The 22,573-nt window shown below is 47.5% G+C and overlaps 1 long non-coding RNA gene across 1 annotated transcript in view; it reads right to left on the reverse strand.

Moving 5' to 3' along the window:
- Window positions 1-7,723: 7,723 nt before the first annotated feature.
- Window positions 7,724-22,573, reverse strand: part of LOC126042692 (uncharacterized) — a 34,954-nt gene continuing 20,104 nt past the window's right edge. The window contains exons 3-5 of the long non-coding RNA XR_007507258.1: window positions 21,337-21,402; window positions 11,750-14,753; window positions 7,724-11,041 (exon numbers count right to left, since the gene is read on the reverse strand). This is a non-coding gene — a long non-coding RNA (uncharacterized LOC126042692). The remainder of the gene's footprint in view (window positions 11,042-11,749; window positions 14,754-21,336; window positions 21,403-22,573) is intronic.

A 22,573-nucleotide genomic window follows, 5' to 3' on the forward strand; every position in this document is an offset into this window, starting at 1 on the left:
AATAGCATGGGTGTCCCTGTTCCCATCCCGCTTGCACTGCAAGCTCGGTGGGACGGTGGAGAAGTCTTTTCCATGCTATTTATTCAGCATGGCTAGGTGTTTGCTGGGCTGGTGGCGTAACCAGGAACGTCAGGTGGATAAACCTGATGGTCTGAATTAGAGATCTACAACCAGTCTGCAGCATCGTGTCCTTGCCCAGCCCTACCCTGACCCCCGGCTGCAGCCAGGGCCCTACGGCCCGTCACAGAGCCCTGTCTGGTGTCAGCTTCGCCCCCTGCCCGTCTGCCACTATGAGCTGTCTGCTCCCCCATGGCCAAAACAGCCATTTCTTCTGGTCACCAACAGGTACTCACTGTAGGGTCTTTGACCTGAAAGGTTAGCTATCAAGGAAAAAAGTATTTTTTCTATTAATTTTTTAAAAATGGCGTTTTTAAATGTTTGAGCTAGGTTAGCTATATTGACAACAATATTGCAGTCATAAATGTGAAGATCTGCTTATATATTGTATTTTTCACAGTTGCCTCGTTGCATCTTCTTAATAATGGAAAATGATGACTCATGTTGTGGAATAACAGAAACAATTTATGTGGAAAAAAGTAAATCCATTCTCCGTTTCTTTAATTTGTGGGACTGTCATTTCAGTAAAATGTGTGAAGTCTTTTTAAATGTAATCTCATTTTCTGAAATTGCCTCTCACTAGGACATTCTTATTCCTTCTTCCCTGGCTGTTTGGTTATGTCGAACTACTTTTAATCAGGCAACAATGGGATCAGAAGAGAAGTATCTGGGGGAGAAAACAAGGTGGATTAAAGCTGTAGCAAATCAGGAAAGATTAGGAATTTCAATTTATAGTACCAAAGGCTAATGCTTCTGAGATTTGTAAGAGCAGTTTAATGGGCTGATGTGAAGAACACCAGGCTAAACTTCTTGTCTCCTTAAATCCATTTTCCTCGTCTCCTGCTGTTACCCAGATACAGATTTCTTTGACTGGTTTGAGGAGATTCAGAGCATGAGATAAAAGCAAATTATGTAAAGAGACATATGGTATAGCGATTTGTGGAATAACTTCTGTTACAGACTGCTCGGTGTTGTTCTGGGTTCTAGTAAACAGATACTGGAGGCTGCATGTCTGTCAGGTGGGCTGCAGCCCTGGGGAAATCTCGGTCAGCAATTTCCACAAACCTTATTCCTTTTAAAGCTTTAAAGATGATAGAAATTCCTTAAGAATACTGAAATGACTTAAGAAAAGTATTAAAATGTGGCAGGAAAAATGTACAAACTTGAGCTGGACTCAAGGCTACTTTAAGAATTGAATTACATTTTTCATTGAGTGGTGACAGCAGCTAGTTTCCTGCATGGAGAGTTGCCTGGGAGTCCACAATGCTCATACACTCAGTGGAGTTGGATATTAACCACAATCGTACAGCCTAACAGAGGTAACTGGGAAATGGAGATGGAATACAGGTGTTCTCTTACAGAAGCCCTGGTGGAAAATGAAAAAAACAACACAAACCCCAGCCTCTTTTAAAAAGGAGGTAGGTCCTTCCCACAGTGAAATAAGCACAAGAACAAACTTTATTCTGCTTTTTTCCAACTCTAAATACAAGTGAAGGCATCATGTTGGTGACAGTTGGAGCCCATTGTGTGAGACAAGGAAATAGCTCAACAGAAAAATATGGAAAGCAGAGAAGTGCATTGAAATATTCATTAAAATGCCCATTTGAAGGGGACTGAAAGGGCTCAGCAAGCAGTGAGCCATCAGTGAAATCAGCGCCTGCAAGAAAAGGGAGTAAAATACCTGGAGAGCCATCACCCCATGCTGAGGGATGAAAATAAACATTTCCCAGTACCTTCACAGAGCCGGAGTGCTGCCCTGTCACTTCCAGATAGGACATCTGAAATTCAGGCAGAGTCCCTCTGCTCGGATGTAACCAGAAAAGGCTCTGGACTAAAAAAACTTTTGGAGTTTGTAAACGTTTTGTGAAGTGTTTTGGCTGTCAATGTCCTACCTGAACACTGCTCCGTTCTGCAGCAGTCCTGCCCGGCTCAGGCTCTGCCACAGTTCCAAGGAGGCCTCCTGCAGATCGTTGTAAGGGATTGTCTTGGAGCATGAAGAGCAGCAGAGGAAAAATAGGACCGTCCTTCTTAAATCCTGAGAGAAACAGGTGATGGGGACTGAAGTTGTACACCAGCAGTACTCGGGATACGGTATCCTGATGGTGAATGAGTCCTGATGGGCTGTGTGAGGGGTTCAGAGAGCATCAGTGGAGAGAGCAGCACTCAGCTGTGATGCGGAAGAAAAGGGAGGGAGAGACGAAGCAACAGGACAGAAAAATTGCTTTCGTGCAGGTACCCGGGGAGGCTACAGGGGTGCTTTTGTCAGTACCAGCTGTCAGTATGCTGAGATATTTTAGACCTCTGCCCAAACTCTTAATTGTGTATCTCAAAATTCAAGCTCTTGATTAACCAGCAACAATATTGCCAATAACAGTGAGGACTAATTAGGATTTTCCTTTTCTGTTAATTTCTATTCTGCAACTTCCATACTTCATGTATAGCCTACAATAATGCAAACCAGTGGGTTACTACATGGGTCAGGAAAGAAGTCCAGGTAAGCCAAGAGAAACACCAGCTCTACCCAGCACTGCCACCAGGAATAGGCAGCTATAACGTGCCCTGTCAAGAGGACCTTAACTCAAGGAGAATTTCAGACTGGCTGCTCAGGAGCACACAACAAAGCGCCGTGCAGTGCCCCGGCCTTCCCAACAGTGAAACTGGAACCACCCTGCAGATGACCGGCAGAAATTAAGCCACTTGCCAGCAAGAAAATGACAGAAGGGGCTGCTGTGAACAATGCTATTTTTAGCGACGGTCACTGTTCAGCTAGCACCCGTCTCCCTTCCTCATTCCTTACTCCGGCTGAGGGCTGTGCCCCAGGGCAGGACGCCGTGCTCCACCTCGGGAGCAAAGAGGCGGCTGGAGGTTTTCCAGTCGCACTTTCCTCACTGGTTCATACCTCAGAAGTTCGACCGGTATTTATGTAAATTGGATGATCGTAGCAGAATTAATTTGTTTTGAAGGCTAAGCCAGGAGGTATTTGGCAGCTGGATAGGAAAATCTAAAACAAACAAACAAAAAAACCCCTTAAACCATAAAGCATTGCTTAATTCTTCAGCCTTAAGCACAAAACACCTTAGAGAAATCATTAGTTCTGTAAGAGTAACGAGGCAAGAGCTGTTTCATTTCCAAACTACAGTCTTAGGTTTTTTGGTGCTTATTGCTGTGTCCACAGCACTGAGCTTCTGCATTCACTGACACCGAGTGCCAAGGTGCCTCCGGTGCGTTCCCCGCAGTACATGGTACGAGTCAGGGTGGCTGAGCAGAAGCACTGTCCATCTTTTCCCTCTGTATTAACAAGGGCAAGCCAAGTAAAAGCATAATCAGAGCTTTAATCTCCGTTCTTCCAGAGCAATGTATCATTTTGGCTATAGATGTGAAATCCATACACATACAAAATATAAATGTGAAATAAGCAAGAGAAATTAGTTGGAAGTTTAATGTTTCCCTTTGGGACGTTTTCTACACAAATACTGCAGTTTGTGAATTTCATGCTGATTTGATTACTGATGCAATTTGAGATCGAGAAACTAACTTTTATGCTGAGGTACTGAGAAAGTGCTACGATAGCCAGCGAGATGGCTGAGCTTTTTGCTCTTCAGGAGCTACATCTCTGCTGGTGTTCGGATAACCTGGCGTGGCAGCGGGGACTCTCAAGGGCTCTGGCGGCTGCTGCGTGGTTAATCACTGACTGTGTTACAGGCAAGGTGACAGCATAGCCAGGGTGTCTTCCAGCCTGTGCTTTTCCCCCAGGGCAGGACCAACTCTACCTGTTTTCCCTGGCACATGCTTGTTGAACTTGCACTTGGGATCTCAATGATACAGATGCTAAATAGTGCCTGGAAAGTCAGTTCCAGCACTCAGCTGAACTTACCACTAACGAGTTTCCTTGTGCCCAAACCAAACCTTCCTTGCCACAGATTAAGCAGCTGTGCTTGTTCTGTTTGCTACATGGTGTAGACTGTCCCCTGCTCCTTTACGACGTCTATTTAGGTGCTTGAGGACAGCCGTGCCTTCTGTGGGCGGCTCTTCTACAGGCTCAGGAACCCGTCTTTCCATTTTACCTCTTAGGCTGTGGATTCTGGTCATTCTCTGTCTTGTCAGGACTTTGAGCTCTGCTTCTCTGCCCTTCCCTGCCCAGCTGATGTCCACCGGGCCACCTCAGGGGAGGTCAGCCCTGCCAGATGGCGAGCAGTTCTCTTCCTTTCCCCAGAACAGAGATACGGCTATCAGATTTGGGGTGAGCGTGGTCCCCTGCCTGGGTAGACCCCGATAGTTTGCTCCTGACAGTCCCGACAGCGAAGGGAGCGTGTGCCATGCAGGGACGGCTCTGCAGGAAGGCGGCCGGCACCACCGCTGAACATGGAACCCCGAGTGAGCACACTGCCCAGCCACGGCTGGGGCACTGGTGTCTGTGGGATGGCACCAGCCATGGCCAGGCCCAGCGTCCAGCCGAGCCACCACATCTTCCCCACACAGCTCTGCCAGAGATCCCCGCTCCCTCAACATCTCAGAGCTGGGACGCCTTTGGGGAAAAGACTGCTGATGCGGCAAAAAACTCACAATACTTCATCATGTAGATAAACATCTCCAAAGATCCAGGCTGCGAATCCCATTCTGGTTTTACTTGTGTCCCAAGACACTTGAACAAAAGTTTTCAGAAGGGAAAGACTAATAAATCAAGACCGTACTTCTCCGTGCCTCCGCGCCCGAGCCGCTCAAGGGAGCTGGTTAAAATTAGCAAGGAATGTGGGACGGAGGAGCCCTGCCTTGCCTTCGCAACGCCCTGCAGAGCCTGCGGCGCCGCACTGAGCAAATCCCAGCTCTTCCAAAAAAGGCGATAACCGGCTCCCGGGGCAGATCGGGTCCCCAGCTCTCCCTGTACACCCAGCCAGGGGTCTCTGGGCAGGTACTGGCCTTCAGACTGAAAAATGAGCTCTCCAGCAATGTGAGAGGAAGCCGAGGTCTAAACTTCAAGCTCCAATTTAAATATTGGGGAAGGAGCAGGATGAGGCACCCCAGGGTCCTTGTGGGTTTTTTTTCTACACATCACTGAGTATTACTATTGTGAGCACTCAGCCAAAAAAGGTAAATGGAGGCTGTGAAGTCACCGATGGCCGAGAGCTTGCTGCATCCCAAAAAGGAGCGTGGATGGAGGGAGCGCCTTGGCCGTGGCAGCAGCCGCCAGTGTGCAGCGAGGTCAAGGAACTGTCCTCTGGAGGATGTTTCAGAGCAAGGTCCTACAATCCAAAGCATATACTAAAAATCAGCGCAAAACATCTGTTATCACAATACCGATGGAGCTAAGAGTAGGTTTGGGGGAGGCAGGGAGGATCCCGGTGGCGCAGGGCCCTGCCAGCCCCGAGACGCCCTCTCCCCGTGCAGGGAAGGCAGGAAGGTTTCCCAAAGGCTTCCCAGAATTTGCTTCTTCTGCTTGTTGGCAATTGAGCATGAGAAAGAATGTCTAGCTATTACCTAACTTTGCTTCCGCAGGTAGCAGCAAGGCCCCAGCAGGTGCATCCTCCCTCCATGCAGGACAAAGCCACCCCAGAGCAGCGTGTCCCCAGCCTCCAGCACCTCCAAATGTCACACTGTAATGGTCTGTCTGCTGCTGAGCAGATGCCCATTTGCAAAATTGCATGCCATTCTTTCCTGGTTGTTTCCAAGCAACAAATAATCCGTACTTTGAAAAAACCCTTTCTTTTGCTTAAGACGGCAATGGTGGCATATCCACCAAGGGACAGTCCTCCATAGCTCGGCTGCAGTGCTGACTGCTCCATATATACCCGCTGTATTACACAGTACCCACCAAGATACAGAAAAAAGAGGGGAAAAAGGCCCATATTGAGAGGTAACCAAGCTCACATCTAAGGCCTGGATCATCCGCTAAATCATTTCATTCTTCTCCTCTCCTGCTACACCTGTCTCGTCAATTAGGACCATAAGCTTTACAGGAGGTGAGACTGTCCTACCTCTGTAACAGCGCCACAATGAAATAATGCATATTTAGCTCAAACACTCTTACACGCAGGTACAGCTTTGACTTTTTTTTTTTTTTCCTGCAGCCTGTATTTCTTTATTATGGGAGTTCACAGCAATAGCACTCGAGCAAGCAGTGCCCAGTGGCAAGCCAGGACCCAAGAGCTCTCTTTACTATTGCCTTTCTATTTTAAGAACAGGGCATTACTGTCAATATATTTCTTATGTTTGGTTTCTATCAGAGTCAGTTTGTTTAACTAATAGGCAGATTTATTTACTGGAAGAAGGAGGAAAGCAGCAGTTAAAAGGATACAGCAAATACAGCAAACATTAGTCTTGTCCCCAGCAAAGTCACTGGCAGCACCTTGGAATTTTTTCAACTTTTCTAAAAGGTCTTTAGGTTGTAGTCAAAATAATGCCTTAATCTGCACATTCTCAACTCCAAGGTCTGTAACAGTAAGGGCTTGTGCTGAAGAACAGTCTTTGCCACAAAAAGCAATGGAACTCATTGGACAACTCAGGAACTGATGCCAAGAAAACGTAATTCCCATTTATCTCAACAGGAGATTCCTCACTGTTGCTCAGGACCTACGGTATAGTCACTTTTCTGATTTAAAAGAAAAAAAACTTCCAGCAAGAGAGGACAATAATTCAAACTTAATTTCGTCTCCTCACTTTTACCAAACAGAGCGGTTTTGTTGTGTTTCATGGAGACCATTAAAAATAAGATTTGACTTTGCTGAGAGGTGACACAAACTTTACATTTCCATGAAAATGAAATTTTATACTAAAAAATAAAAAAACACCGAACTGAAAACTCAGCTTTTCTACTTGGGTATTCCCATCTCTCTCTAAAGAGTGTGCTTCAGACCAAACTTCCCACATGATGAAAATGTACTTGGAAGAGGTAAGTCCCAGTGAAATATTTTCACTTTGAACATCAGATTTGGGTGAATATAATTTCCTTGAAAATGTGCCAAGTGGTGAAGACGATTAAATCTTGAAACCGATCCCTAGCCTGCCTCATGGCCTTTTCCACCCAAGGAGGGGTGTTGTGAGGGTGCTGCTGGTGAGGGGGGCCCTTTGCTGCCGCGCTGGCATGTGCCCTGACCCCCAGGAGAGCCAAACCCAGCCGCGTGCTCGCTGGGGAATAGACCAGGGGTGCCCGAGCACAGATCTCAGCTTTAACGGCTGCACTGAATTTTCAGAAAGTGTGCTGAATTTTTAGAAAGTTCAATGAATGTGAGATTAATCACTGAATTTTGGTACCTGTATCCAGAAAAAATATGAGTTATCTGTGAATTACAGTGATGACTGATAAAAAGTAGACCATCTGTATTTGTATTTTAAGTTCTTGGTGACCCATTGCCATTTCTCTACATGCTTGTAATGGTGCAGAAAAACATTTGTCTTTTTGTCCAACTAAATTCCTTGAGGCTTCCTGTGGTTAAAAAGGAACAGTAATGTCTGAAGTTTAAAAAACTTAAATACTGTCAATGTGAAAATCAGTTGGCTGGAGATACAGGCAATAATTTGCTTTTAACTTTAACATCCATGGTTCCTATACTGAAGCTAAAATTGACACTGACAACCCTGACAGTCCCACTAAAATCAGTAAGACTATTGACATGAGTGATAACACACATGATCACTGCAGTTTATTTGGAGTTAATGATTTATACAGTGTAATTGTACAGAGAAGTGTAGGATTTTTCTATGCCTTTTTTGAAGCTGTGCGAAGGCACGAGATTGAGGAGCTCAAGTAATTAGGAACACATCACAAAAAAATCCCTTGTCTCTTGACTCACACACCCAAAGGGAGGATGCTTACTCACTTTCTTAATCATTTCCCTTTTGAGTACCTCTGGACACTGCTTTGCATCTGGGTTGACATCCAATAACAGTGAAATTAATCTGTTCAGAAAATAAAACAATTTCTTTGCTCACAGAATTTGTCAAAGAGCTTCCTTTCTTTTTCATTTCCTTTACAAAATGTTAGTTTTGCTTAAACGTCAACACATAGCATTTTGTCAAAGAAAACCATTTTATTCTCATTACAATGTTTATGTTAAGAGGAAAGAATGAGCAGCTTTGTGACAAGAAAACATCTGAGTTTTTCAAAGAAGAGGAGCAAGCTGTGTGTCACGTATTGTTTTGCCACATTCTCCTATTTGCATGTCAGCGTGGTATTTGTAAAAGGTTTTCAAATGAGACACTCGAGATTCATTTTTAGCCCCCAGCTGAACGCACGAGGCGACAGCCGTGGATGCTATAGACGCAGGAGGGCACGGTCCTGCTCCTGCCCATGCAGCTGTGGGCAATGCCCGGGCAGGTGCTCACCAGCCTCCCCAACAGCTGCCCGTGCACTTGGCTGTCTGAAGGAACATTATTTGACTACAGCCTTGTTTTGAACGTGAAGCCGAGCAGCTATCTGATAGTATCTTTCGTAACCTGTTTTCAGTAATCCTGCACTGGCTTGCCAGATGTTTTCTTTCTGCTGCACGAGCTGTTCTGCTCACTCTGTAGAGAGAGACGATGCTTTTCTGATGGCAAGCTCCTGACGCTGCCGTTCCCTGGTTTCGGGACCGTGGTGTGGGATGCAGCTGGCAGTGCCCCTCCTGCGACGGCACGCTTGCTGCGACGGCTCGCTTGCTGTGACGGCTCGCTCGCTGCGACATTGTGCAGAGTCAGAAAGGTGCTGTGGGTGTCTGGCAGGACCTTCCCACCCAGACTCGAGCCACTCACCATCAGGAGAGGAGACGAAATGTTCCTGCTGTTTACCACCACCGTGGAGGTTAAGGGACAGACCCTGCCCTCCCAGGGTGCCTGTGGGTTCCAGCCCACACCTGGGGCCAGCGTGATGTGCTGGTGGGGACATTCCCTCCCACCAGCCCTCAGTGGCCCTCAAGGTTCCTGCTCTCCTCCATCCCCTCTGGGAATCCCAAGAGGCAGCCTGTCTCCACCAGCATGTACCAAGTTGAGTTTCAGGCTTTTCTTTACTTCAGGCCAGTACTTGGTATGTCTTTGATGCTGGTCTGGGCTTGTCTTTTGCACGTTATTTTGCCCTCTTTCTGTTTTAGATATGTTCCCTAAAGCCAACAAAATCACATGGGGGATAGATTTGGCTTGCGTATCTCTGGTCTTTCAGTCCACCAAACATCTGCTTTCCTGGGCACCCTGCTGTTTCTCACCAAGAAAGCCAAAGGATGCTCGTGCTCAGCCCTTATGGGTCACCCTGCGCTTTCCAGCCCGATGGGATCTCTGCTCCGAAGAGACAAGATCGATGCTTCCACCTGCCGCCTACATCAGTCCTCTCTTCTGACATCTCCAGCCATACCAGTCAATTTAAGAACCTGTCAAATTAATCAAGATTAGGCCTTGCTCTTTCTTGAACAGGTTGATCATTAAAGGAGGTTTCTAATTGAGACATGTTAGTGATTCAGGAGGTGAAACGTTTCCTCTTACAACTGCAAAACAGCATGTGGGATGCCTTCTAGCTGAAACATGGTGGAGCACTGATCTTTAGAAATCCAGTGATCTGTCTGTTTTGATAATCCTGATGACGTGCTAATTTGAGCAGTGTTTTTTTCTGCTCTCTACCGTCCTCTGTTATCTTCTTGCACCCTTTACAATTTCCCTCCACCTATTATGTTCCTCTCCCAGAAAGGCTGTGTTGGAAGAACAGATTAAACCTTTATATGGGTAGTTGCGGATAAACGTCTGCGAGAATTTACTACCTGTCAGCAGTTTTAGCTCAGCTCTTGAAAAGCTGTCTATGTGTGAAAGACAATGGTCATCATTGCAGGCTTATCCAGCAAGATAACACCTATAGAGAAGTTATCTTCTTTCTTTAAGTATATTGTTTCTTCTTGATTTTGGTTTTTTGTTTGCTTCCCTTGTTATTTGTTGCTAGCAAAGGCTGATAATTCTGAAAATCAGTCCCTGAGCAACAAATGGTGGGAGGGCTGGTTTGTCTCTGAAATAAGGCTACAGAGCTGTAGCATCCAGACATCAGCCGTGGTCCCACCAGTCACCACAGACTGCTTCTGGAGAAAGGCATCTGCCACACAACTTTTTTTAGCATCCTTTTCAGCCAAACTAATGAAGGCATCTCTGCAAAGTTTTTTTAGGACTCATTCCCAGTAGCTCTTTGAACGAAAATACTAGAGCAGATCAGCAGTGGCTGGATGCAGAGGCATGTAAACCAGCCCCTACAGAGCACCAGAGCCAAAACAAATGAACTCGTATGGTGGGAAAGCACAGGGCTGCATCCCAGGGGTGAGTCCTTCCCTCAACAAATCCCTTCCAAGAGGCACGCTTTCACTGCGACGTAAATTTTGTTTTACATTTACTTCATGGGATGTTCTGAAAAGCCAAATTCCCTGATATTCAGGTGCAGTTAAATCCCCTGTTGCTTGTTCTTATCATTTGGCTCCCTCCTAGAAGAACACACGACTGAACAGAAAGGAGCTGGGATAAATGTGGATATACATTTATGCATTAAAAAAAAACCACGCAGAAAAAAGAAACAACATGAGTCCATGGTAAAGTAGTTACAGAAAAGAGCACAAAAATAATCTCCATGACAGCACCAATATCAAAGGCAGTATGTGATGAGAGAAAGGTCATAGAAAGCACAATTAGACACAGATAAAAGCATGCCAGGGGAGAGGGAGAGAAGAGAAAGCAGAAGAGCTCAGTCACGCAAGGTGTGGTGTTGACTCCATAGAGACTGAAAAGCCCCATCTACTAGAAAAGAGTTGCAATAGGAAAAAACAAGCATGCCTAAACTACCCACCTTTCTTCTTGGATAAGCAGACTGACAGTTGGATTAAAGAGCAAGTTAGTCTCTGTAAACTTCCCTGGTCTTCTCTGCCACAGCCATGACAAGTGTTTTGCTTATGGTGGTACATTTTGTGATACTTGCATATCTCCTGTGGAAAACCTGATGAATAAAATGCAAGAGCTTGAGATGCATTACAGCGTGCCTGTGCTCTCCTGGGCACTTGATGCTTCATTTTTCTGAAGCCGATAGCTTAAATCCCAGAGCTCGTATGCTACAGAAGGACTGCATTTGTGCTCACAGCGATGCAGACTTTGGGCAAAAAAGGCAGGCCTGACTTCTCCAAGGTAATGCAAAGCCTCCAGCCAGGCAGGAGCCCAGTAGTGCCGAGTCCCTGGAAGCTGCAGCCCGTGGGGCAGTCACTGACGCCAGTGACTCTGTGGCCCGACACACATGAGAAATGGGGATATGGCCAAGAAAGACAGGATGGTTTGGGTCAACGCTATGCAAAACCATACCTGCCAGGTCTGTCAGCAGCAAGATTGGCTTGCTGAAAAGAGTGACGGAGCTTTTCTGTAGTAAGAACTAAAACTGTTTAAAGAATATCATCTCATTTATATGAGTCAGGGGAAAAAAAGAAGCAGAAGACTAATTTTATTTGTCAACATCAGCATAGAATTAAGTGCAGGAAAGAAATTAGTTAAGTCATGGCATCTGAAGGACTCGAGGGGGAAGTAGGAGGGGTGCGGTTGAGGAATACTTGAATCTTTTTTGCCAGAACTGTGGGTTGAACTTTCCTATTTAAATGTCTTTAACGTCTTTATATAATTAATTTTATATTGGTCACCATGGCACCAATGGCAGACTCACATGAATGAAAATAGACATTAGCAAAGACGAGACTGGAGAGTAGTTGGATGTTGGTTTTGCAGTCTCTGTTGGACTTGGATCCACCAGCTCCCAAGAGAGTGCATTCCTCCAGCGAGGGCTGATTGCCGAGCTGCAAAGCTGCAGGGTGCAGGGCACCGTCTGCCTCCCTGGGATCACCTCCCAGGAATGGTGCAAAGATCTTTTCCATCAAGCTGAGTTTAGGTCCCCAGACCCAACGTCTTGGGCGGGGGAGACTGACAGCTTTGTTGTCATCTTCCCATGTTTCCTCCTACCGCTGATCAGCAAAGATAAATTTGCTCCCACAGTAATACAAAACACCTGCTTTGTTTATTTAGTCAGCAACTGTGTAAGAAAAAAGTGAACCCTCACACTGTATGCTCCTAAACTCAGCATCTCCATTTCCTTCTGTGCCTCAGTAAAACTGCTATTTAATGTAAGGCTGGAACTAAAAAGTGATGCTGAATCTCTGCACTCAAAGAGGGAATCAAACATTTGTTATGGCACAGTTAGCAGCATGTTTATAAGCATCTGCTTATAAAGTTTGCTGTCATGCTCCCATGCTACCTAGCTTACTTTTTATATTGCACTGCGCTTCTGCAGCCCTCATAGCCCTCTCTGGCTAGTGAATATGGGAGGTAAAGACTTAATGTAGGAGAAATGCCGTTTGCAACTACAAAGACCTTCTGGTGTGAATTCTATGTCTAAAGACTGTAATACAAGAGTAACTTTACACCAACAGTGATTGAAGGGGTCAGTCTAAGCACATAGCTCTGAATGTTTTGGTGGCTTTGGCACTTCTGAAGAATAAAATTGTAGTATTATAGTGTTGTTTAATATAGTCACAGTGATAACACTCTTTTTTGAAGAATTCTTTGTTCACAAATTATTTTCTAAGGTGATGTTGACTTGCAGCTGAGCGGCCTTTTCTCCTGCATGTCTACCTGTCGCTGCTGCTCTTTGTCTTTCTGCGCGTACTGGTGCACTGAGCTCAGCCTTTCTTCTCGCCACTGCTGTTAGTTTTGCATACATAGTGTTCATTTTATTAGGTAATTTTTCCTATTCACAACTGAGCTTGTTCTGTGTTCCATCTTTTACTATAGGACCCACGTTAGCAGCATGTTTCAAGAAATGGCACCATCCTTTTTGCTTTGTACCACACCCCCATGGCTTTTGGGGCAGTTTTCAGGTCAGGTTTTAGTGCCCTGGTAACTGGAGGATGACATCCAGTGGGGCTGGGACGAGTGAGGACAGGAAGGACCAGTTGTTTCCATCCCAGCTGGTCCCACTGCGGTCATGCCCAAGGCCACTGGAGGGTGGGAGGAAAAGAATCGCAAGGGGATCTGGAAGCAGAGGGCTGGTTGGTCCCCAGGGATGTCACCCAGCACTCAAGACATTGTTTCCAAACAGCATCCCTCCAAAACCCTTTTGCCGGGTGTCTCAGAGGAGAGCAAGGTGGGGGGAAGCTGCTGACAGTCAGGGCTGCCACCCCAGCTCTGATGCTGGCCTCTTCCCCTGGAGCCTTCCCGCACCATCCCTCCCCATCAGCCGGGGCGGTAATGCAGCCCAAAACAGACCCCACAGATAACCGAGGCCCTTTCACGGGTCAGAACTCTGTGGGTCGGCTGCACCACACCACTCCACCCAGCCTGTGGGGCAGGTATCCAGCCGGCCCTGGGGACCCCCAAACGGGGGGAGCCCCGGCCGTGGAGAGCTGGGCCAGCCTGGCTGCAGAGGGAGCTGCAGCTGGACATCCCACTGCACCCCCCTTTCCAGGACAAAATATCCACAGCCAGAGAGTGCAGGCGCCCTGAGGAACAGCTGACTAGCTGGACATTAATTAAAGCAATACCAAATCTGGGGAAACTAAATTATCTTTGACTGGCTAATGATGTTGCAGAAAGTTCTCTGGTGAGAGATCTAAAATGTTGCCATGGACTTGTGGCACTGACAAGGGCTGCAAGGAGACAGATGTGAATACTAGGCTTTTACTCAAACAGAAGAAAAGCCCCAAGTCATTCCCAGAGTCCTGTAGGGAAACGGCCGGCTGCTACGCCAGAGCCCCGCTGTGGGGCCGTGAGGGGGGACTCGGGGGAGCCCCTCCTTGCTGGCACCATCCAAACGGTGTAGTGGGAACGGGGCTTCCTCTTACTCCGTGCCTTGACTTTCTCCTTGAAGGAAATCTCTGGTGGAAGGATTTACATATGTCTACGTAACATAAACAGAGAGTGGAAAAGGAAGTTTATACTAAATGGAAAGAGTAGACAGTTTTCCAAATATGCTGTTTGCTGAGCCTTATCTAAATTAACCAGCTGCGCTTGGCCATCCAAGAAAGGTCTGGGAGAGAGTGCTGTGCGGGCATGTGTTCACAGGACATTGAGGATTTCAGTGCTGCACTTAGATAAAACCGATTGAGACCAGAGTCATAAGGGATTAGATAAATAAACTGCTTTCCTGCTCTTAGAGAGAGGCTGGACATTCCAGTCATTAGGCTGAAGAGAAAAAAACAGCTAAAAAGGAAGGCTGTGTCCGTCCTTTATCCAATCCTGGTTGATGTTCAACAAGTAGCAACAGCATTTCCAGACTATCAAGAATCCATTTTCTGAGAAAGATGATCTTAAGAGCAAGTTACTACGAGTATCGGTTCCGTATTCCTCAGATGAGGTGGACACCTCAGAGAATGGTGGGGCACACATTGTTATTGCTGGTTTAAGTTTACACTTACGCCCATCAGTGGGACCCCCGGGTGCCGATGCAGAGGCTGGAGCCCCCCATCATAAGGAGGGATTCCCTTGGGGTCTGCTGCAGCGGGGCAAGGTACGGGGCACTGCCGCGCAGCAGCCGGGGCCACGGACCCCCTCCGGCACAGGCTGTTATTCATGTTTCTCATAAACCTCCTGTGACCTCATGGCTTGTGGTTTTCCTCCCTGTTCAGTATCGTAGTGGTGCTGCAAACATCGAGTCCTCAGACAGCCAGTTACGCAGCCTAGTCGGGGTTAAAAAAAAAAAAAAAGTTGTTTATTTCACATTTTTTATTTGTTTCTAGGAAATTGGAAGACAATTTTTATCAGAGAAAAATTTGTTTCCCTGACCATCAAAGTTTCTGCCAGAGGCAAGTGCCATATATCTAGGAAGTGAGGTTCAGCCAATTGCTCTTTTTGGTTTGGGTTTTTTCCAGATCCATTGTACAAGTATTCCAATCTTTTGACCAATTTCAATGTAATTTGATAGGGACTGAAGCATACTAATCAACTGCAGGTTTCACCGAGGAGGGGAGGCAGGAGGTCCCACCGGGAGGAGAGCAGCCCAGAGCAACCCCGGGTGCTGGCGCGGCAGACACGGACGGCGGCTCAGCCCCAGCCTGCACTTGCCAGCCCAGGCTCGGTCCTCAGGCGAGGGGGACTGCCTGGTCTAGACCTATTACTCATTTAGCGGTCTGCCGAAGGGCTTGGGATTAATGAGGTGATAATTTGGACTCCCAAGTACTGCAGCCGAGCCTCAGCCCGACGAGCACAAAGTGAAGCACTGAACTATTTATGTTCCAGTTCCTACAGCTATTTTTAATACAGCTTCAGAGACTTGCTGTATTATCCTTCCTTTTTAGCGTCTGCTTCTTTTCTTAATCTCATCTCATTTTCCCTGCCCTTTCTTTATCTTTGGATCAATTTATACCATCCTTTTTATCATGGTCTAATCAGAACACACTTTATGATTTCAGATAAATGTAGTCATGGTAATTTTCCACTCCATTTAGGTCAAGTCAGGATGAAACAATTTTTTTAAATCTTATCTAGTAACCACCAGAAATGGCTCCTTGTTAAACTATCTGTTCCCTTGCTTTTCTAACATTATTAGATTTTAATGTCAAGTGTCATTCTCCTTTTTGGGTTTTTTCAGGAAATTGGTTCTGCACTGTAAGCCAACCTGTAAACCCTGGAAAGAAAGGCAGGGGGGCCCTTTTCTCTCCCTGCAGCATCTGCAGGAGGTGGCTGAAGGAGCCCTTCCCCTCCCTCCAGTCCCACCAGCACAGCTTTCCCACCCATCAGGCCTGTCCATGGCTCTTCAGCAGCCAAAATCGGCCAGCTCAGAGTAGGGCTCACTGGGCACCCACGCATGACAGCAGAGGCTGGAGGTGGGCTTTGCCAACACGGGCACACAGCAGATGCCGTGGTAATCTGCGGTAATCTGCACGGGTTTGGTACCAGCCCCACAATGTCTGCTTCCAAGATGGTCATGCTTGGGATTTAGGATTTAGGGCATTTGGGGATGCCTGGGAGGATGCTGTAGTGTGTTTGGGAGTGGCAGCAGAGGTGGATGAGGAATCACCGTGTCCGAGCCCTGTCCCAGCTGCACAAACCCGGGCTTTTGGGCTGTTGCACTGGTGGCTGGGCTGCGCGCACGTCCTGTGACCCTGCCCAGGGTTCTGCCTGCTTTTTGCAGCTGGCCCAAAACTGCCTCACTTTTCTGAAGTGCTTCGAGCAAGACTCTGTTATCTTTGGGTGACACATGCTATCTGAGCTTTAATAATATTACCCATAATAATATTATTGAGCTTCAAGCAAGCTAGCAGAATGTTAACAATCTTTTCATTTGATATTGCATGATTTCAAAACCATTTATGTGCCAAATTGTCATACTTCTCCTCTATTTCATCCATTCTCTGAGGATGGTATTGGTTCCAGCTTTGAAATGCAAATACCAGTCCCAGTACTCTCGCTTCCCTTGCAAAGGTTAAGAATACATTTATCATGCTGTTGCTGGCTGGTTGGAAAAGGGCAGGAGATGGGGACCGAGACGAGGACCCTGGCACTGCGCAGGCCCCAGCTTGGCCACAGCAGGCTTCATAGCCCTACAGGTTTATATTGGCTGGTTACATTTAGGTCATATTTTGTTTACATATGAGGGGTTGTTTTGATTGAATATTGTAGCTGTTGGCAAAGGTACATACAAGCCTTCTGAATGTGTGTGAAGTGAAGACAAAAGTGTTCAGGACAAACGTTATTTTAAAACCTCAGAGTAATTAGCATAGTTAAATGTTTCAATTTTAAAATCATAATATAGCCGTTGTCCAGTGTGGTCTAAGGATGGGCAGCGGAGCCCAGGGGACCCTCTGCGGAGGATAAGTTCAGCAGAGGTTGGCATCAAGTCCTTCCATGCTGAAGGGGCTTTGGGTGAGGGATAGCTCCTGGCGACAGGGGTACCAGGCAAACCCAGCCCCTGTCCCAGGCTGATGGTGTGCACCAGGGAAGGGGAAGGAGGCTCCATTTTCACCGAGCAGCACTAAGCTACCAGGGCGAGTCTGGAGGATGTACAGTGCATTGCTGTGGGATCCAATAACTGGATGTGCCAAAAGAAAAAGGTCTGCTCCATCTGTGCCAGCCAGGCGTCTGGCTACGAGCACCCTCTCCCCGCGCCTGCTGGAAGGACACAGGCATTCCTTAGCCATAAACCCTTGTTTTCTTTTAACGGCACGTACAGATTGTTTTCAACCTGTCCCACATCCCCCTCCCCACAGCCTGGGCTGGCGTGCGCCCCATGGACTGGCAGCGGTGTCTCCCACCCATATAAAAACACTGGAGGAGAGCGGGGGGGCTGACTCACTGCGGGTCCTGAGGGCAGCTGCCAGCAGCCGGCTGCCAGCTCGGAGGAGAGCCGTTTCTGCTATCCCAACCAGACATGGAAAGCAAGGAGAGAAAAATGGGGAGGAAGAGGAAAAAAGAGAGAGGAGACCTGAAGCAAGCATGCCTGTCTAGGAGGGGCACGTGAACAAGTAACAGCCTGACCTTCACTGACCTTCAGTAGCCAGCACCGCCAAAAGGGAGGTGTTTCAGAGAGGTGGGACAGCAGCCAGCCCAAACACAGATCTGGGCTAAAATTGCCCTGAATGCAGGAGGTGCTGAAATTTTGAGATGGTGTCCAAAAGGCTCATCATATTCAGTCACATCATCTCTCTTCTGTGAAGGATGAATACATATGTGAACTCCTCTAGAATAAAATAAAATCTGTGCTTGCCGGTAGTCTGCACAGTTTAAATTCTGAGGGTTACACTATGGATATTGCTGCTTAATAATTAAAGGTGGCAGCACCAAGAGTGCTAAAATCAAAGGGTAGCAAGCGAAATGACTTGGCGATGCTTTTATTGGGCTCTAACAGATGTCAAACTTCAGCATAAAAAGCTTAACCTGTGTAATTTCTACTTTCAAAATGAAACGGAAACAGAAAAGAACAGGCTGCCTAGGCACTTATTTTATATCTTTCACTGACTTATCTAAGACACCTCAGTGCCACAAACCCCTCTTTCTGAGGAGCTGCCAGCCATCACACAATGAGGTGACACAAGCATGGCTTATGGTAACCCAGCATCAATTCAGACAGGTCCTCAAACACAATGCAAAGCTGCTTACAATTCACAACTCTACATCTTTTTTAGTGCTTGTTTTAAAATGCCCTTTGACTTCTGTGCTTTTAGACTGCTTTGAGGTCGTGACTTAACGTTTTTCTCCCTGGTGCTGACAGCGAAGGTGTCCAGCAGTGTGTGCTGGGCCATTAATTAGAGCACCGACACCTTACGTCTTGCAATAAGACCACAAATGACAAAACAGAAAAACTCCAAGTCAGTTGTGCCATCGACATCTCAACCGACACTGGCTCAATATTAGGATCACAGGGCAATTCAGGTGGGAAGGGACCTCATGAGATGGGCAGCCCAGCCTCCTGCTCCAAGCTGGGTCATCTGTAGGGTATCTTTATCTGGAAGCCATCACGGATGGAGACTGCACAGCCCCTCTGAGCTGAGCAGCTCTGGTTGACCGTCCTCACAGAGAGAAAGGTTTTCTCTATAACCACTCTGAACGTCCCTCCTGCCGGTTTATGGCCATAACCGCCCGTCCTGTCCTGTAACACCACGAGGAGCCTGGCTCCGGCTCTCTGTCTTCGCTGGCCTGCCCGTAGCTCCTGGCTGGGACCCCTGCGGCCACGGGGAGGACCAGGCAGTGTCCCCGCAGTGCGGCCAGCTGCCTCGGGACCCCGGCCCACGGCCAGGGCATGGCCAGCGCAGGAGCCAGAGCTGCCTCACTGAGACTGCTAAATGCATTCATGGACACTGTTTGGAGGGACTGTAGGCTTCTCACTTTTAAGACACTTGTGACTTACCCAGGGAAGGTGGCTGAGGTATAAGGCGGCTGCTACATCCACCCCTTGCCAAATTTCATGTGTCCCGCTTTTACAGAAGGAGAAATAATGCCTCATTTCCACATGGCTTTTAGCTCCTCTTACCACAAGGGTGCCATTGACACTTAATGGAGGAAATGTCCCGTGACAAACCTTCCCATCAGGTCACAGTTACTGCAGAAGCAGTTCTATGGAAACACAGCTATTGTAAGAACTGCTTTAATAAGTTTTGAGCAATTAGCTGCTTGTTTTGTTTTGTGCTTTAATGGGGGAGAGGGGAACTGTTTGGGTTTTTAAGATTTCTTCTAGGTACAAGTTAGAAAGTAAACAGTCTTTAAAGAAATGAAATGAATGTTATCAAGAGTATGGTGCTCTAATTATAATTACATAACTCATATTTCAATTTGATGGGAATATTAAAAGGATTCCTGGGAGAGTTTTGAACAGTCTAAAAGTGCAACAGCATAAAATCCAATAAACCTTGCCTTCTTTTAGAGGACATTTCCTTAAAGGGCCAGGTTTAGCTGCCAGTGCTGCAGTCTTTGCAGAAGTGCAATTTCCTCAAACTCCCTAAACCATAAACTAACTTTCACACCAGAATTTTCTCCCATCCATGTGATGCAGTAATGGTAGTTTTTACTGTTGTCAAGGCTGGAATCCAGACGACTGTGCAAGTGAATGCAATGCATAAATATTTTCAGTGCATGCCTTATTTGTATAGAATACAAGATGTATTTATAGCCCTTATGAATACAAGATGGATGTGAGTCAAGAGAGAGCTGTGTCTGAGTGGGCAGGAGCACTTCGTGATCTCCATGGCTGTTTCAGAGGGGCTTTGGGGGGCAGGAACATCATCAAGCTTCTCCTCCTTTTACGTCCTTGAGCTGCTCAGCAGGTCAGGCTCCCACAGGCAGTGCGGAGCTGGGGAGAGCCAGTGTCACAAGAGAAGTAATTTTGTAAACTGCCTCTCTCTAGAGCTGTGCTTACATCTGTGGGGCTGAACACACCTTGTGTCGCTCATACACCAAGGACCCAACACGTTGATGCCAAAGACAGGAGGAGAGTGCCCCTGAGCTCCTCCACGGGCACCCAGAAGGCTTGTGGTTCTGCCCAGAGGCTGCATTTCCTCGGCCCCGTGTCAGAGGAGGAGGGAAGGTTGCTCTTTGCTCCAGCAGGAGCTGGGAAGCAGATCCCTGGCTGTGGGTGGGCACGGGCGGGATGTGCCCACGGTGGTGCAGGAGGAATGGAAATCGTCCGGCAGCTCTGTGCACACTTGGACCAGGCACGCGCAGTGGCCTCGGGGTGAGGCGAGCACAGGGAAAGGGAGTTCATCTAGGACAAGTGGAGGAGGAGGGTGGCCAGGCTGACCTGCGGCATCAGCACCAGCACGGCTCGTGGCGTGAGGGTGCGGACAGGTCCCTGGAGCCCTGACAGACCCCATGCTCCCAGCAGAGCAGGCGGCCCACGCAAACAGGGGATGGAAACGGCCTGAAATGCCCCACAGACGTGTCGGGGCTGGGCGGCAGCAGGCGGCAAGCGGCTGGGGGGGCAGCTCTGCCCTGCACCGTGGCACTGTCACGGGACAGAGAGCAGGGGGCTGCGGGGTGTGCAGTGTCGTACGGTGATGGGGGAGGATCGCTGCTTCTCCCAAGGAGCAAACGTTACAATAATACCACTCCCCTTCTTGCATGCCTCTCTTTACTCAGAAGCCTTAACCAGAAGTTTCCTATCCTTTCTCTCCTCCGATTTCTAAATACGGCCTGTAGGAAATACTGCGCATGCTCCCCTGGGGGCCCGGAGGGAGGGAGGGAGGGGTGACAGGTCCCTGCGGCAGGCAGCTCCAACCACTGCGGCCCATCAACGAGGGAGCTGCTGTCCCTCGGCCCCCTCAGCCCCTTCAGCTCCTCAGCCCCCTCAGCCTCCTCAACCCCCTCAGACCCCTCAGCTCCTCGGCCCCCTCAGGCTCCTCAGCCCCCTCAGACCCCTCAGCCCCTCGGCCCCCTCAGACCCCTCGGCCAGGCTCCCACGCCCCAGCTTGGGCCTGGCCCCGGCCCTCATGCTGGAGAAGGACAGCCTTAGCAGAGCAAGAAAGACACAACATTAGAGCTGTTTCATTCCCACTCGGAAGAAAAAAATGCCCTTAATATTTGGGCTACCATCGTCTTTTAGATCTTCAGAGGTTGCCATTTCCTGGCTTGGGTATTTTGTGGTTTAACTGTTTCATACCCTGGAGCACTTTCTGAAAGAAAGGACCACTGGCATTAGTGTGGGATAAGACAAAGAAATCTGAGTAAATACCCTGACTTTCTTCACAGCTTCAAATTTCTTTTTAGTTTTTAGGTTTAATTGAATTCTCTGAGTTTCCAATCATGTGTCTAATGTAACTGCAACATACTTACCAGGTTATTAATCTGTATTTCTCCATATATTCTCAGCCTTGTCTCAGTCATAGTGACATTTCCTACCTGGGAATATAAAGTCAATTAAAAGTCATGCTCTGAGGGTTGTAAGTCTTCCCAGGAAAATGTTGTCACAAGCAAAATTACAGATAATACTAATAGGCATTGGTTCCATTATGATAAATTTTAAACAAAATAAGGCTTGATGAATTGTATTGTGTAATACAATGTATTGTTTAGCATTATATTGAAAACCAGAGGATTAACTGAGAACTGAAAACCGTTTCAGGGGACTTATTTGTAAATGGATAACATCAAATATAGGTACAGATTTAAGCATATGAAAATGTTTCTGTGACAGTACTATTTATATGAGCTAGTAATTATGGAGCCAGACTTTAGACCTGATCCTAAAACCCCTTCAGCCAGAGCCTTCCCAGAGACACCCTCTAACAGGGTGTTGAAGGCTGCGCTGTGCCTGCTCCACAGCCTGCAGACACAGCAGAACACCTGGTGAACGGCTGTGTGGCAGAGGCTCAGGTGCTGGGGCTGGGGGATCCTGCATGAAAAGTCAAAGTGGCATGAAGAAAGCTCTCCCTAGAAAAATGCTACTATTTGGTCAATGCACTGTCCTCATAATAAATGCTTTCTGGCTACAAAGCAAACACTCGCAACACTTTCTGCAGATGCGCCAAGCCATCTATGCAAATCCTTTTGTTCAAGTTTCCTCTGTTTTCTCTCCCGAGATTTTCCAGGCTTGTTCAGCCTATATTTAGCTCAAAAACGGGGAAAAAACCTGACACTCGAATATGTGCCCCAAGGATGGGTAAATACAAGTAAAAATGTCTTTACCCACGTGACGAACACGACTGCTGTTGCACAGTGCTGGAGGAGCTCCCCAGCCGGTGGTGGAGGGGATGCAGCCCCAGGCTGATGTTCATGGTGGGAGAGGTGGCTACTCCATGCAGCAGAGATGGCTCGAAGATCAAACTAGACCAAGCTGGCCTTTGTTAAGCAGGAGGAGATGTTCCTCCAGGCACTTGGGGAAGCTGTTTCGGGCCCTGAGTGTCACTGCCCTGGCTGCCGTCACAGCAATAGTTGTGCCACTGGAGGAGTTTGGAGTGTTGTCAGAACACATCACTGCCTCGCACCAGGGCCACATGGCTTTCCCTGATGTCATGGCTTTGCCCATCATTGACCACAACTTTTCCCCAGGTGAGGCACTGGTGACAGCACG

This window comes from Accipiter gentilis, chromosome 9 (assembly GCF_929443795.1).
Source record: "Accipiter gentilis chromosome 9, bAccGen1.1, whole genome shotgun sequence".
NCBI lineage: Eukaryota > Metazoa > Chordata > Aves > Accipitriformes > Accipitridae > Astur > Astur gentilis.